Below are 15200 nucleotides of genomic sequence, written 5' to 3'. Positions count from 1 at the left end.
CCACAATAATAAACTGACAATATCACATTTATAACAATGGTATCATATGTGACCGCCTGAGGTAAAAACTTTAGGAGGACAGGCTCATTGTAATGCCTGGAATTATTACACACACTTTTTAGCTTGGTTTGTCCTTCCTGGCACATTCTTCGGGGGGTTTAAATGGCTGCCAAAAGAGGGGTTCCAACACCCTAGGTTTGTATGTATGTGTGTGTGTGAGGCTCATACGATGTCTTGGCAGTGAGCTCTTCTCCCAAAAGGAAGTGGATGTAAGTGTGTGTCTCTGTGTGTGTCTGTGTGTGTCTGTATGTGTGTGTGTGTGTGTGTGTCTGTGTGTGTGTGTGTGTGTGTGTGTGGACAGGAGGACAGAGGAGGGAGGATGTAGGTCTGTTCCAGCTAGAGAGTCTGTAATTAGAGTGAGTATGAGATCTAGCTGTGAGCCTAATGACTCTCCCTACACTACCACCATTACCTAACACACACACACACAGTCGCGTTGTTGATTCCTTCATCTCCAGCCCTCACTCACCAATTACTGGCCCGCATCTGTTACCACACACACGCACCACAGCAAAAACACCCAATATCTACCTCATCACCTTCTAACTGTACAAGCCTCGACCTCTGTAAGTTCACCTGTCGCTTTGGAAACAGTTACAATAGTCACACACACACACAATTGGGCCGTGTTTTACCCAAAGGATGCTGGGTAAAAAACGACCAACACGCACTCATACGCACACGCACTTCTACACAAACACACACACACACTTCTTGTTCTTTGTTTGACCAAAACATACGCTATTTAGATCCTGAGGGAGTACATTACAATGTTAACTCTGGATGGACGAGGACTTAAATGTAACCTGACCAGTTACTGTTAGCACACACACACACACACACACACACACACACACTCCCTACAGTATGTGTGTGTTCTCTCTACAGTACGTGTGCCTGACTGCACCATGCTCCCATTTGCATTTAAATTAAATTCATTGTCTGCGTATAGACTGAGTGACTGCTACAGAGACTCTAGCCTCTACCCTACACGCTAAATATACTCCTTCTTTCACTCTCCCGCTATTGCTTCCATCCCCATCCCCACCTCCATATTCAATTGCATTCAATCCAATTCAATAAGCTCTGCTGATATGATAAGCCAGTAGGTCACATTGCCAATGCCAAGACGCAGTAAAAATACACAAAGTTATATCAAAGGGGAATATTTATATTACACATAATCATCATAATACACAACAAAATATCCGTCTCTCTTCTCTCTCTCTCTCTCTCACTCAATATCATTCTATCACTCTTCTCTCCTCCCCATCACTCTCTCTGTGTCTCATCCCTTCTTCTGTCTATCTCTGTCTCTGATGGCAAAGTGACAACCCATCTCTCTCTCTCTCTCTCTCTCTCTCTCTCTCTCTCTCTCTCTCTCTCTCTCTCTCTCTCTCTCTCTCTCTCTCTCTCTCTCTCTCTCTCTCTCTCTCTCTCTCTCTCTCTCTCTCTCTCTCTCTCTCTCTCTCTCTCTCTCTCTCTCTCTCTCTCTCCCTCCCTCCCTCCCCCTCTCCTCCCTCCCTCCCCCTCTCCCTCCCTCCTCCCTCCCTCCCTCCCTCCCTCCCTCCCTCCAGATTGCAGTGTTTTTGCAGGGACATTGCCGGAGGGATCAAGCTGCTTAACTTACCCTGCGGTGTTGACTATCTTCCTTTAAATGAAACGGTTTGGGACGTAGCCTCTAGTCTTTGTCTAGAGTCCGTGTGTGTCTGTGTGTGTGTCTGTGTGTGTGTTTGTGTGTGTGTGCCTGTGTTCGTGTGTATCTCTGTCTGTCCGTCTATCCGCACTGTGAGAGTGTGTGGTCTGCTCACTCTGAAGAGAGTTATTGCCAACGTGTGTGTGTTTGCTGATCGATGGAGTAATCTCGTTAACGTTCCCGTTAGTCCAGGGGAACCGCTCTGATTACAGGCTTAACCGGGACAGATACGGTAACGACCCTAATCCTCTAAACTCCACTGCAATGCCAGAGGAGAGACCACACACACACACAATCAGTGAACTTTGATTACAGAGACAGTCAGGAAACATAGTTCACTGTCCCTACCAGTCCTATGAAGGGGAATGAAGAGTAGTTATACAATAACTATCTCCAGCAACTGTTGAATGACTTTATAATTGAGTCACTTTACAAAAAACTACATGTTTCAGCACGGAAGCCTTGACTATACCCCCCTAATAAGACTTTCATGCCAAAACATGTTGCTTTACGACAATAACGACTCAAACAGATAAGTACTGTGAACTGGTGGACAAACAAGGATACGGTTGGCTGCAACTGACCACTAGTTAATCACTGGACCTTAACAAGGACTTCTCCCTAATTTAGGATCCTGTCATAAAGGGATGCCTTCTCTGACCAATGGCAGAGTTAGGTTGACAGGCCGGCTCATTGGAGCAGATAAAGGAGGGCGGGGTGGAGGGAGAAACTTTAGCTAAATCACTGTCTGTGCTCACTATACCGTTCTAGTTTTAATGATGAGAGAACAAGACCAACTCTCTTCCTCGTTTATCTATCTCGCTGTCCCTCTCTATCTTTTTGTCCAGTTCCCGCTGTGTATGCAGTTTTATCTCTCTTCCTCCCTCCTTCTCTCTTTCTGTCCCTCGCTCTCTTTCTGACCGTTTCTACCTATCCTCTTTCACTCTCCTTCCCCCCTCCCTCTTCCCCTCTCACTGCCCCCTCTGTTTCTACCTACCTCTCTTTCCATCCCTTCCCCCTCCCTCCTTCCCTCTTATTCTACCTCTCTCTGCCTGTCCTCCCTCCCTCCCTCCCTCCCTCCCTCCCTCCTCCTATCTATCTAACTGATAGACTAACTGGTGAGAGAGCGCGGTCCCCTGATGTGATTGCTCTGATGGACCTAATGACCAAAAGCATTTGCTTTGCAGTTGAAAATGAGGCTGAAGGGCCTAAAAGCTCTCCTCTTATTCCACTCCATCGACCACAACCACGTTCAGACATTGTGACCGTGTCTGTATTGGTTTGTGTCCGTGTTTGTGTGTGTGTGCGTGCGTGTGTGTATGCGTTTTCATGTGAGTGTATGTGCGTCCTCCAGCCTCTCAATATAACCCAATCAGAACTCCCCAGTCGACTCTACAAGTCACGTCGCCAAGGCATCGACAATACCTTTTTATCCTTTACAGGTCAATTCTTTCATGGACTCTGGATTGGTTGAGCTCAAGGACATTGCCTTGGCTCCATTGGATCGAAGCACGGCTGGTGAACTCCAGTCACTGTCACTAAGGATCTAAGATAGACTGAATCCTAAATGGCACCCTATTCCCTATGTAGTGCAATACTTTTGACCAGAGACCTATGGGCCTGGTCAAAAGTAGTACACTATTTAGGGAATAGGGTCCCATTTGGGAAGCAGACAGACTGACTGCATGAAAACCCACAGAGATTTTGATCTCCATCATCAGTTGTGGGTCTAAATCTGTCTGGTATTAGTAGTAAGATGAAAGGGAAGGGAACATGATTGTGACTGCATTGCCCTAGCCTGGTCAAACCGGACTAAAAACATTACACTCCCTATTGTTTGGTAGCATTCAGTTTAGTTTAACCAGGCTAGCATTGCCCATGACAGCCTAGTTAAGTTTGCATGAACAGGTAGGCATTGACATACAGTGACTTCGGAAAGTATTCAGACCCCAGGTTTTTTGAATTTTTTGCTAATTTATATATATTTTTAAATAATCTGAAATATCACCTTTACATAAGTATTCAGACCCTTTACTCAGTACTTTGTTGAAGCACCTTTGGCAGCGATTACAGCATCATGTCTTCTTGGGTATGACGCTACAAGATTGGCACACCTGTATTTGGGGAGTTTCTCCCATTCTTCTCTGCAGATCCTCTCAAGCTTTGTCAGGTTGGATTGGGAGCGTTGTTGCACAGCTATTTTCAGGTCTCTCCAGAGATATTCGATCGGGTTCAACTCCGGGCTCTGGCTGGGCCACTCAAGGACATTCAGAGACTTGTCCCGAAGCCACTCCTGCATTGTCTTGGCTGTGTGCTTAGGGTCGTTGACCTGTTGGAAGGTGAACCTGAGGTCCTGAGCGCTCTGGAGCAGGTTTTCATCAAGGATCTCTCTTTACTTTGCTCTGTTCATCTTTCCCTCGATCCTGACTAGTCTCCCAGTCCCTGCTACTGAAAAACATCCCCACAGCATGATGCTGCCACCATCATGCTTCACCGTAGGGATGGTGCCAGGTTTCCTCCAGATGTGACGCTTGGCATTCAGGCCAAAGAGTTCAATCTTGGTTTCATCAGACCAGAGAATCTTGTTTCTCATGGTCTGAGAGTCCTTTAGATGCCTTTTTGCAAACTCCTAGTGGGCTGGCAATGTGTCTTTTACAGAGGAGTGGCGTCCGTCTGGCCACTCTACCATAAAGGCCTGATTGGTGGAGTGCTGCAGAGATGGTTGTCCTTCTGGAAGGTTCTCCCATCTCCACAGAGGGACTCTAGAGCTCTGTCAGAGTGACCATTGAGTTCTTGGTCACCTCCCTGACCAAGGCCCTTCTCCACCGATTGCTCAGTTTGGCCGGGCGGCCAGCTCTAGGAAGAGTCTTGGTGGTTCCAAACGTCTTCCATTTAAGAATGATGGAGGCCACTGTGTTCTTGTGGACCTTCATTAACGCATAATTGTTTTGGTACCCTTCCCCAGATCTGTGCCTCGACACAATCCTGTCTCGGAGCTCTACGGACAATTCCATCCACCTCATGGCTTGGTTTTTGCTCTGACATGCACTGTCAACTGTGGGACCTTATATAGACAGGTGTGTGCCTTTCCAAATCATGTCCAATCATTAGAATTTACCACAGGTCGACTTTGATTTTTTATACATTTGCAAACATTTCTAAAAACCTGTTTTCGCTTTGTCATTATGGGGTATTGTGTATAGATTGCTGAGGAAAATGTTTTCTTTAATCCATTTTAGAATAAGGCTGTAACGTAACAAAATGTGCAAAAAGTCAAGGGGTCTGAATACTTTCCGAAGGCACTGTATAGCACAGACAAAGCCTTAGAAAAAAAGAAAAATCCCATTGAGACAATGTGTCTTTGTGTGTTCATGGACAGGTGTGGGCATGTTGTGGTGTGTATCGTGTTATTTCTGTTGATTTGTGTTTGTAAATAAATAAATATCAAGGAAGAGACAATGTCCCCATAGGCCACAGAGTCCCTAGCTTAAAGCTACAGTCTGTGACTCAGCCTCAGCTGTGTTTTTGTTGTTTTTTCAATCGCAGACTGTAGCTTTAAACAATGCAGCGTAGTGTGAGCAGCTGAATACACTGTTGGCTAAGTTCCTTTTACTGAACCCTCAACAAGTCATGTCTACTGTATACAGTGAGGGAAAAAAGTATTTGATCCCCTGCTGATTTTGTACGTTTGCCCACTGACAAAGACATGATCAGTCTATAATTTTAATGGTAGGTTTATTTGAACAGTGAGAGACAGAATAACAACAACAAAATCCAGAAAAACGCATGTCAAAAATGTTATAAATTGATTTGATTAATGAGGGAAATAAGTATTTGACCCCTCTGCAAAACATGACTTAGTACTTGGTGGCAAAACCCTTGTTGGCAATCACAGAGGTCAGATGTTTCTTGTAGTTGGCCACCAGGTTTGCACACATCTCAGGAGGGATTTTGTCCCACTCCTCTTTGCAGATCTTCTCCAAGTCATTAAGTTTTCGAGCCTGATGTTTGCCAACACGAACTTTCAGCTCCCTCCACAGATTTTCTATGGGATTAAGGTCTGGAGACTGACTAGGCCACTCCAGGACCTTAATGTGCTTCTTCTTGAGCCATTCCTTTGTTGCCTTGGCCGTGTGTTTTGGGTAATTGTCATGCTGGAATACCCATCCACGACCCATTTTCAATGCCCTGATTTGACGGTACATGGCCCCGTCCATCGTCCCTTTGATGCAGTGAAGTTGTCCTGTCCCCTTAGCAGGAAAACACCCCCAAAGCATAATGTTTCCACCTCCATGTTTGACAGCAGCATTCCTCCTCCTCCAAACACAGCGAGTTGATTTGATGCCAAAGAGCTCGATTTTGGTCTCATCTGACCACAACACTTTCATCCAATTCTCCTCTGAATCATTCAGATGTTCATTGGCAAACTTCAGACGGGCCTGTATATGTGCTTTCTTGAGCAGGGGGACCTTGCGGGCGCTGCAGGATTTCAGTCCTTCCCGGCGTAGTGTGTTACCAATTGTTTTCTTGTTGACTATGGTCCACGCTGCCTTGAGATCATTGACAAGATCTTCCCGTGTAGTTCTGGGCTGATTCCTCACCGTTCTCATGATCATTGCAACTCCACGAGGTGAGATCTTGCATGGAGCCCCAGGCCGAGGGAGATTGACAGTTATTTTATGTTTCTTCCATTTGCGAATAATCGCACCAACTGTTGTCACCTTCTCACCAAGCTGCTTGGCGATGGTCTTCTAGCCCATTCCAGGCTTGTGTAGGTCTACAATCATGTCCCTGACATCCTTGGAGAGCTCTTTGGTCTTGGCCATGGTGGAGAGTTTGGAATCTGATTGATTGCTTCTGTGGACAGGTGTCTTTTATACAGGTAACAAGCTGAGATTAGGAGCACTCCCTTTAAGAGTGTGCTCCTAATCTCAGCTCGTTACCTGTATAAAACACACCTGGGAGCCAGAAATATTTCTGATTGAGAGGGGGTCAAATACTTATTTCTCATTAAAATGCAAATCAATTTATAACATTTTTGACATGCGTTTTTCTGGATATTTTTGTTGTTATTCTGTCTCTCACTGTTCAAATAAACCTACCATTAAAATTATAGACTGATCATTTCTTTGTCAGTGGGCAAACATACAAAATCAGCAGGGGATCAAATACTTTTTTCTCTCACTGTAGTAATGTGCATATCTGGTGTTTGTGTGTCTCTTTGACCACTCTCAATAGATCAAACAAACAATACCAGATACCAGTTTTCCACAGTCGTGTTGACAGTGATTTATCACAACGGTTGTCTTTTATCAAAGACCATTAGTCTCTCTCTTTTTTTCTCTCTCTCTCTCTCTCTCTCTCTCTCTCTCTCTCTCTCTCTCTCTCTCTCTCTCTCTCTCTCTCTCTCTCTCTCTCTCTCTCTCTCTCTCTCTCTCTCTCTCTCTCTCTCTCTCTCTCTCTCTCTCTCCTCTCTCCTCCCCCCCCTCCCCCTCCCCCTCCCTCCCCTCCCTCCCCCCCTCGTTGGCTTCATTGGAACTACAGGTTTTACTAAAGGCCCATGTGTTGTCTATCCTGACTGGAATTGATTTGGCTGGAATATCTATTGCTGCTGGACTGTTTCAGTGCAGGTTCTAGTCTACACACACACAAGCAAACAAATACACACACACACACACAATACAGACAGACACAGTCCCAATGGTCATCACTATCACCGTGGAGACCAAGCCTCTGCCCTCGCTCTTTCTTCCTGATCCATTTTTAACCAGCGCCTCTCCTCCTCACCGGGGCAACTGGAGGGAAACCAGAGACCACCGGTTGCCTAGCAACCACTGTACAGTAAAGACAAAGCCACTGCTATGGCTGAGATGGGTGGGCTTTGTTTCCTCAAACAGATCTTCAATCTATACAGTGTGTGTTTTTCAGGATGTACATTTAGAATGATTCAGTGTCTCTTTGTTGTAGAACAATAAAGAACAGATCATCTAAAAATAAAATATATATTTGCTTCGATACAGAGGAAATCCACAGGAAATTGTCTATTCCAGGGGACCAATGGGGAAGCTTGTTTTGTTCACCGGCAGCCTGAAGAGCCAATAGGAGAGGAGATTTTATAAAACTACCTTCACCATGGATACATCTCCATTAATAGCTAGTGTTAAATGTGACTGGGAGCATGGGCTCAGTGTGTGTGTGTGTTCTGTTTGTGTCTGAGAGACAGAAATAGTGCCAAATGCTGGAGCTAACCCCCCCCCCCCATTTCTCTATAGGCCTCAGTGAACCAATCACTACACAGTTCTAATGCTGTTACTATTTCTCTATAGGCCTCAGTGAACCAATCACTACACAGTTCTAATGCTGCCACTATTTCTCTTTCTGTGTTGCTTTACAGATCTAGGGTTAGCCAAGGTAAAGTCCCCAATAGACACTGTGTAATAACTCCATCAGCCACCATCACTATACTAACCTACCCATCCATGTAACTTACCTCTATACCACCTACCACCCCCATGTAATGCAATAGCTGGGCTGCATTCCATTCCTTCCAGGACCTAGTGCGCAATTCTCTTACAGCATACCTGCACATGTCCTAACTTAGAGAGTGGGAGTACCGAAAAAGAATGGAGAGGGACAGAGAGAGATTTAAATCATCTATGTTGATGCGCAAGTACATGAGCATTTGTTCTAAATGTGATGAACAGACAGAGACTGAACCAGGGCTGAAGGTTCATTCCCAGCTAGAGTCCCTACAGGAGATCTGAGAGGTCCATCTACACCAAGCCCTCAGGGCCTGTTACCCAGCCTGCCCTGAGATGTGTGTGTAGGCCTATATGTCTATAAATGTTTGTCTTCATGTCTAAATGTGTACATGGTATACGTGAGTGACTGTGTATTCCCACTAAACTCAAGCCCTCTATTAACCCCTCTACACCCCCCTCCCACACACACACACACACACACACACACACACACACACACACACACACACACACACGACTGTGGAAAACAATCTGGTATTGTTTGTTTGATCTATTGAGAGTGGTAAAAGAGACACACACACATCAAATCTGCATATTACTATACACTACTTTCACCACCGCTGCACAGCCACAGCAATCCCCAGCCCAGCAGGACTCAAATCTCTCTTATGTACAGTGGGGAAAAAAAGTATTTAGTCAGCCACCAATTGTGCAAGTTCTCCCACTTAAAAAGATGAGAGAGGCCTGTAATTTTCATCATATGTACACGTCAACTATGACAGACGAAATGAGATTTTTTTTCTCCAGAAAATCACATTGTAGGATTTTTAATGAATTTATTTGCAAATTATGGTGGAAAATAAGTATTTGGTCAATAACAAAAGTTTCTCAATACTTTGTTATATACCCTTTGTTGGCAATGACACAGGTCAAATGTTTTCTGTAAGTCTTCACAAGGTTTTCACACACTGTTGCTGGTATTTTGGCCCATTCCTCCATGCAGATCTCCTCTAGAGCAGTGATGTTTTGGGGCTGTCGCTGGGCAACACGGACTTTCAACTCCCTCCAAAGATTTTCTATGGGGTTGAGACCTGGAGACTGGCTAGGTCACTCCAGGACCTTGAAATGCTTCTTACGAAGCCACTCCTTCGTTGCCCGGGCGGTGTGTTTGGGATCATTGTCATGCTGAAAGACCCAGCCACATTTCATCTTCAATGCCCTTGCTGATGGAAGGAGGTTTTCACTCAAAATCTCGCGATACATGGCCCCATTCATTCTTTCCTTTACACGGATCAGTCGTCCTGGTCCCTTTGCAGAAAAACAGCCCCAAAGCATGATGTTTCCACCCCCCATGCTTCACAGTAGGTATGGTGTTCTTTGGATGAAACTCAGCATTCTTTGTCCTCCAAACACGACGAGTTGAGTTTTTACCAAAAAAGTTATATTTTGGTTTCATCTGACCATATGACATTCTCCCAATCCTCTTCTGGATCATCCAAATGCACTCTAGCAAACTTCAGACGGGCCTGGACATGTACTGGCTTAAGCAGGGGGACACGTCTGGCACTGCAGGATTTGAGTCCCTGGCGCGTAGTGTGTTACTGATGGTAGGCTTTGTTACTTTGGTCCCAGCTCTCTGCAGGTCATTCACTAGGTCCCCCGTGTGGTTCTGGGATTTTTGCTCACCGTTCTTGTGATCATTTTGACCCCACGGGGTGAGATCTTGCGTGGAGCCCCAGATCGAGGGAGATTATCAGTGGTCTTGTATGTCTTCCATTTCCTAATAATTGCTCCCACAGTTGATTTCTTCAAACCAAGCTGCTTACCTATTGCAGATTCAGTCTTCCCAGCCTGGTGCAGGTCTACAATTTTGTTTTTGGTGTCCTTTGACAGCTCTTTGGTCTTGGCCATAGTGGAGTTTGGAGTGTGACTGTTTGAGGTTGTGGACAGGTGTCTTTTATACTGATAACAAGTTCAAACAGGTGCCATTAATACAGGTAACGAGTGGAGGACAGAGGAGCCTCTTAAAGAAGAAGTTACAGGTCTGTGAGAGCCAGAAATCTTGCTTGTTTGTAGGTGACCAAATACTTATCTTCCACCATAATCTGCAAATAAATTCATTAAAAATCCTACAATGTGATTTTCTGGATTTTTTTTCTTATTTTGTCTGTCATAGTTGACGTGTACCTATGATGAAAATTACAGGCCTCTCTCATCTTTTTAAGTGGGAGAACTTGCACAATTGGTGGCTGACTAAATACTTTTTTTCCCCACTGTAACTGTGTACAGCACATCTCCAAAACACACACAGATAAAAACAAATACACAAATATGGGCAGGTACGCACACACAAACACACACACAAAATAGTCACTAGTCAGCAGAGAATCGTTTCATACATTCCCATCCCCTCGGGCCACTGCACCCCATAGAACACACAACCTCTACAGAAGAGAGGAGTGAAAGAGAGGTGAGAGAGAGTGAAAGAGAGAGAGAGATAGAGAGAGAAAGGGAGAGAGAGAGAGAGCGAGAAAGAGAAAGAAAGAGAGAGAAAGATAGAGAGAAAGAGAGAGACAGAGAGAGAGAGAGAGAGAGAAAGCCAGACTACGAAAAACGCAGAGAAAGAGACAGCAGCAAGCACCGAACAATAAAATCGATGGAGAATGCGTTTCTCAAAGCAACACCAATAACGCTCATCTCTCCTTCTCAGTCTCCGCGCACTCTCTCTTTCTCTGTACAGTATTTCTCCATCCTCCTCACTCCTTCCCCCTCTCTGTCTCTCTAATCATTCTTTCCCCTTCTCATTCCCCGTAGACTTACCTTTCTTCTGAAGGGGGTATTCCGTACGAAAGGTCTTGGAGAAAGGAACACTCAATTCCACCAGCTCTTCTCTGTCTTCCCCCAGAGCTGTGTGCTCCCCCTCTCCTTCTCAGAGAGATGGGCTAATACATGTCGCTCCTTTTAGCTGTGAGTCACAATCCAGTCCAGCAGTAAGTAGCAGAGAAGAGGAGGAGTGTGCCCTCTTCTCTCTGTCTCTCTCTCAACTCCCCCTTCTCTCTCTCTCAACTCCCTGCTCGCTCTCTCTCTCTCTCAACTCCTCTCTCAACTCCCCGCTCTCTCAACTCTCCGCTCTCTCTCCTCTCGCTCTCTCTTCTCTGTCCAGATTCCAGAGGTTTTCCACCGTTCTGCCACTCCTCCTTCCTCCTTACTCCAGCTGCGGCAGAGAGACTGGCTCTCCTACATCTCTGCCTGAAACCCCCGCTCTACTCTGCTCGCTCTTTCTCTCTCTCCACCTCGTTACTATGGAGACGCGGGGCTCATGCACACTGGCTGCCGGTGTAGGTGAGTGAGAGAGTGAGTGAATGAGTGTGTATGTGCCTAAATGAGTGTGTGTGTATATGTCAGTGCATACCAGTAATGCAGAGCTCCTGTGTATCCCTGCATATCTCTCTACCACTCTCCAATGAGCTAAGTCACCCTTTATAATCTGACACCACACGACAGCCAATAATAGAATGACATGAAGCTAACGGAGCAACAGAGCACAGCTGACTGAAGCACTCTCTTTCCCTCTTTCTCATAGTCTCTCTCTCTCTCTCTCCCATCTCTCTCTCTCTCTCTCTCTCTCTCTCTCTCTCTCTCTCTCTCTCTCTCTCTCTCTCTCTCTCTCTCTCTCTCTCTCTCTCTCTCTCTCTCTCTCTCTCTCTCTCTCTCTCTCTCTCCTCTCTCTCTCTCTCAATTCAATTCAATTCAATTCAATTCAATTCAATTCAATTCAATTCAATTCAATTCAATTCAATTCAATTCAATTTGCTTTATTGGCATGACGTAACAATGTACATATTGCCAAAGCTTGTTTACAATGTAAAAAAAGAGAATCAAAATTGTCAACGGGACAACAGTAACAACAATAACCAAGGGTCAAAATAACCATACATTCAACAATAACAATAAATATACAGTAAAGGACATGTGCAGGTTGATTGGTCTGTCAGACACTGTCCCTCAACTTATGGCAGGCAGCAATGTAGTGCGCTGCCAACCCACAGCTCTCTGCGTCCTCCCCCAACAGGACGGGTAGCCTATCCTCATCAGAGAGGTCTTTGAAACCTTGAATAAGAGTTTCAAATTTGGGGAAATGACACTCTCTAATTGTTTTATATTTTTGACATTTTGTCAGGAAATGCAGCTCCGTCTCAGGTTCTGCTATTGTGCAGTGGTTGCACAGCCTTTCCTCTACAGGGAGCCAGGTTTTCCTGTGTCTACCCTTCTCAATGGCAAGGCTGTGCTCACTGAGCCTGTACTTTGTCAAGGTTTTTCTAAAGTTTTGATCAGTAACCATGGTCAAATATTTAGCCACGGTGTACTGTCGATTTAGGGCCAGATAGTACTGCATTTTGCTCTGTGCTTGTGCTTGTGTTTCCCAATAAGCAATATAGTTTTGTTTTGACTGTGTTGTAATTTGGTTTATCCTGATTGATTGGATGTTCTGGTCCTGAGGCTTCAGTGTGTTAGTAGAACAGGTTTGTGAACTCAGCCCCAGGACCAGCTGGATGAGGGGACTCTTTTCTTTGTTCAGCTCTTGGTATTGCAGGGCTTGGTAATGATATGAGAGGGGGGTCACTGTATTTTAGATGTTTCCAAAACTTAATTGCTCTTTTTTGAGTTTTTATTATTAGTGGATATTTGCCTAATTCTGCCCTGCATGCATTGTTTGTAGCTTTCCTCTGGACATGTAGGAGAATCTTACAGAACTCTGCGTGCAGGGTTTCAATGGGATGTTTGTCCCATTTGATGAAATCTTGTTTTGCAAGTGGGCCCCACACCTCGCTGCCATAAAGTGCAATTGGTTCAATGACATATTCAATTAGTTTTAGCCAAATTTTAATAGGTATTTCAATTTGAATTTGCTTTTTAATTGCGTAGAATGCCCTGCGTGCTTTCTCTCTCAGTTCATTCACTGCTTCATTAAGGTGTCCAGTTGAGCTTATTTTTAAACCTAAGTAATTGTAGTGTGTGCAGTGCTCTATATATTTTGTACCAATTGAGAACTTTGGTCTAATTCCCTGAGATCTGGATCTTCTCTGGAAAATCATTATTTTAGTCTTTTTGGGGTTTACTGCCAGGGCCCAGGTCTGGCAGTACTGCTCTAGCAGGTCCAGGCTCTGCTGTAGGCCATGTGCTGTGGGTGACAGCAGGCATAGGTCATCGGCGAAGAGTAGGCATTTAACCTCTGAATTATGGAGACTAACACCAGGGGCTGAGGATTTTTCTAGAATAGTGGCCAATTCGTTGATGTAAATATTGAAGAGTGCTGGGCTCAGATTACAACCCTGACGAAGGCCCCGCCCCTGGTTAAAGAATTCTGTTCTTTTCTTGCCAATTTTAATGCTGCACGTATTGCCAGTATACATTGATTTAATTATGTCATATGTTTTACCCCCCTACACCACTTTCAATAACTTTGTAGAACAGTCCTGTGTGCCAAATAGAATCAAATGCTTTTTGGAAGTCGATAAAGCAAGCGTATATTTTGGTATTATTTTGGTGGACATGTTTATCTATCAGGGTGTGTAGGGTGTAAATATGATCGGTCGTGCGATGTTTTGGTATAAATCCAATTTGGCTTTTACTCAAGACATTGTGCTTATTAAGGAAGTTTAGAACTCTTACATTTATAATACTACAGAAAACCTTCCCCAGGTTACTGTTCACACAAATGCCTCTGTAATTGTTAGGGTCAAATTTGTCTCCGTTTTTAAAGATTGGGGTTATGAGTCCTTGATTCCAGATGTCAGGAAATAACCTACACTCAGGATCAAATTAAACAGTTTTAATATAGCCAATTGAAATTTTGCACTAGTGAGTTTGAGCATCTCATTTAGGATGCCATCAGGTCCGCATGTCTTTTTAAATTTGAGAGCCTGAAGTTTCTTATAGAGCTCCTGGTCAGTAATTGGGGAGTCCAGTGGATTTTGATTGTCCTTTATAGCTCTTTCTAATCCGTTCAACTTCTCATGAATTTGGCGTTGTTCTGCGTTGTGTCAATTTGAACGGTGTTGTAGAGTGTTTTAAAATGGGTTGTCCAAATGTCACCATTTTGTATCGCTAATTCCTCTTGTTTAGATTTTTTTAATTTTTTTCCAATTTTGCCAGAAGTTGTTTGTGTTTATGGACTCCTCAATTAGCGTCAGCTGCTTTCTGTTGTACTGTGCTTTTTTGGTTCTGAGTGTACGTTTATAGAGTTTTAAAGTCTCACAGTAATGAAGGCGTAATTCACCATTATTTGGGTCTCTGTGCTTTTGGTTGGATAGTGTTCTAAGTTTTTTCCTTATAATTTTACAATCTGCATCAAACCAGTTGTCATCTGTGATCTTTTTTGTTTTGTTTTTTATCAATTTCAATTGTGCTTCTTTTGCCGTTTGCCTGAATATATAGTTGATGTTTTGTACTGCTAGATTGATGCCTTCTTTATTGTGAGTGAATGTGGTATCCAGAAAGTTATCTAAGAGTGTTTGGATATTTTGGTTCCAGGTTGCTTTCTGGTATTCTTCTGTGCTGTTTTGGGCCCATCTGTATGAATGTCTGATGTTGTACAGCTTACTGGGCTGTGAATGTGTGGTTGTTTCCATGTCTGTTCTTTTGAGGAACAATGTAATTTGGCTGTGATCAGACAGAGGTGTTAGTGGCTTGACAGTGAATGAGCTGAGAGAGAAGGGGTCAATGTCTGTGATCATATAGTCTACTGTACTGTGGCCAAGAGGTGAGCAGTAGGTGAATCTCCCCAAAGAGTCCCCCGTAACCTACCATTGACAAAGTACAGACCCAAGCTTCTACAGAGCTGCAACAGATCCCTTCCGTTTTTGTTGACGGTGCTGTCACTGTTGTTTCTATTGGGGAGATTAAGACAGTTAGAGACATTATGGCCTGTAATAAAGCTGTCCCCTCGTGTGCTCGTTAGA

The 15200-nt window shown here is 44.3% G+C and overlaps 1 protein-coding gene across 5 annotated transcripts in view; it reads right to left on the bottom strand.

Moving 5' to 3' along the window:
* The window catches only part of LOC121549486 (ankyrin repeat and sterile alpha motif domain-containing protein 1B-like), a 277377-nt gene that overhangs the window by 25264 nt on the left and 236913 nt on the right, over positions 1–15200 (bottom strand). The window lies entirely within an intron of this gene.

This window comes from Coregonus clupeaformis, unplaced genomic scaffold, assembly GCF_020615455.1.
Source record: "Coregonus clupeaformis isolate EN_2021a unplaced genomic scaffold, ASM2061545v1 scaf0058, whole genome shotgun sequence".
Taxonomy (NCBI): domain Eukaryota; kingdom Metazoa; phylum Chordata; class Actinopteri; order Salmoniformes; family Salmonidae; genus Coregonus; species Coregonus clupeaformis.
The sequence above is the reverse complement of the archived record's forward strand: the minus strand, read 5'-3'. Positions and strand labels throughout refer to the sequence as shown.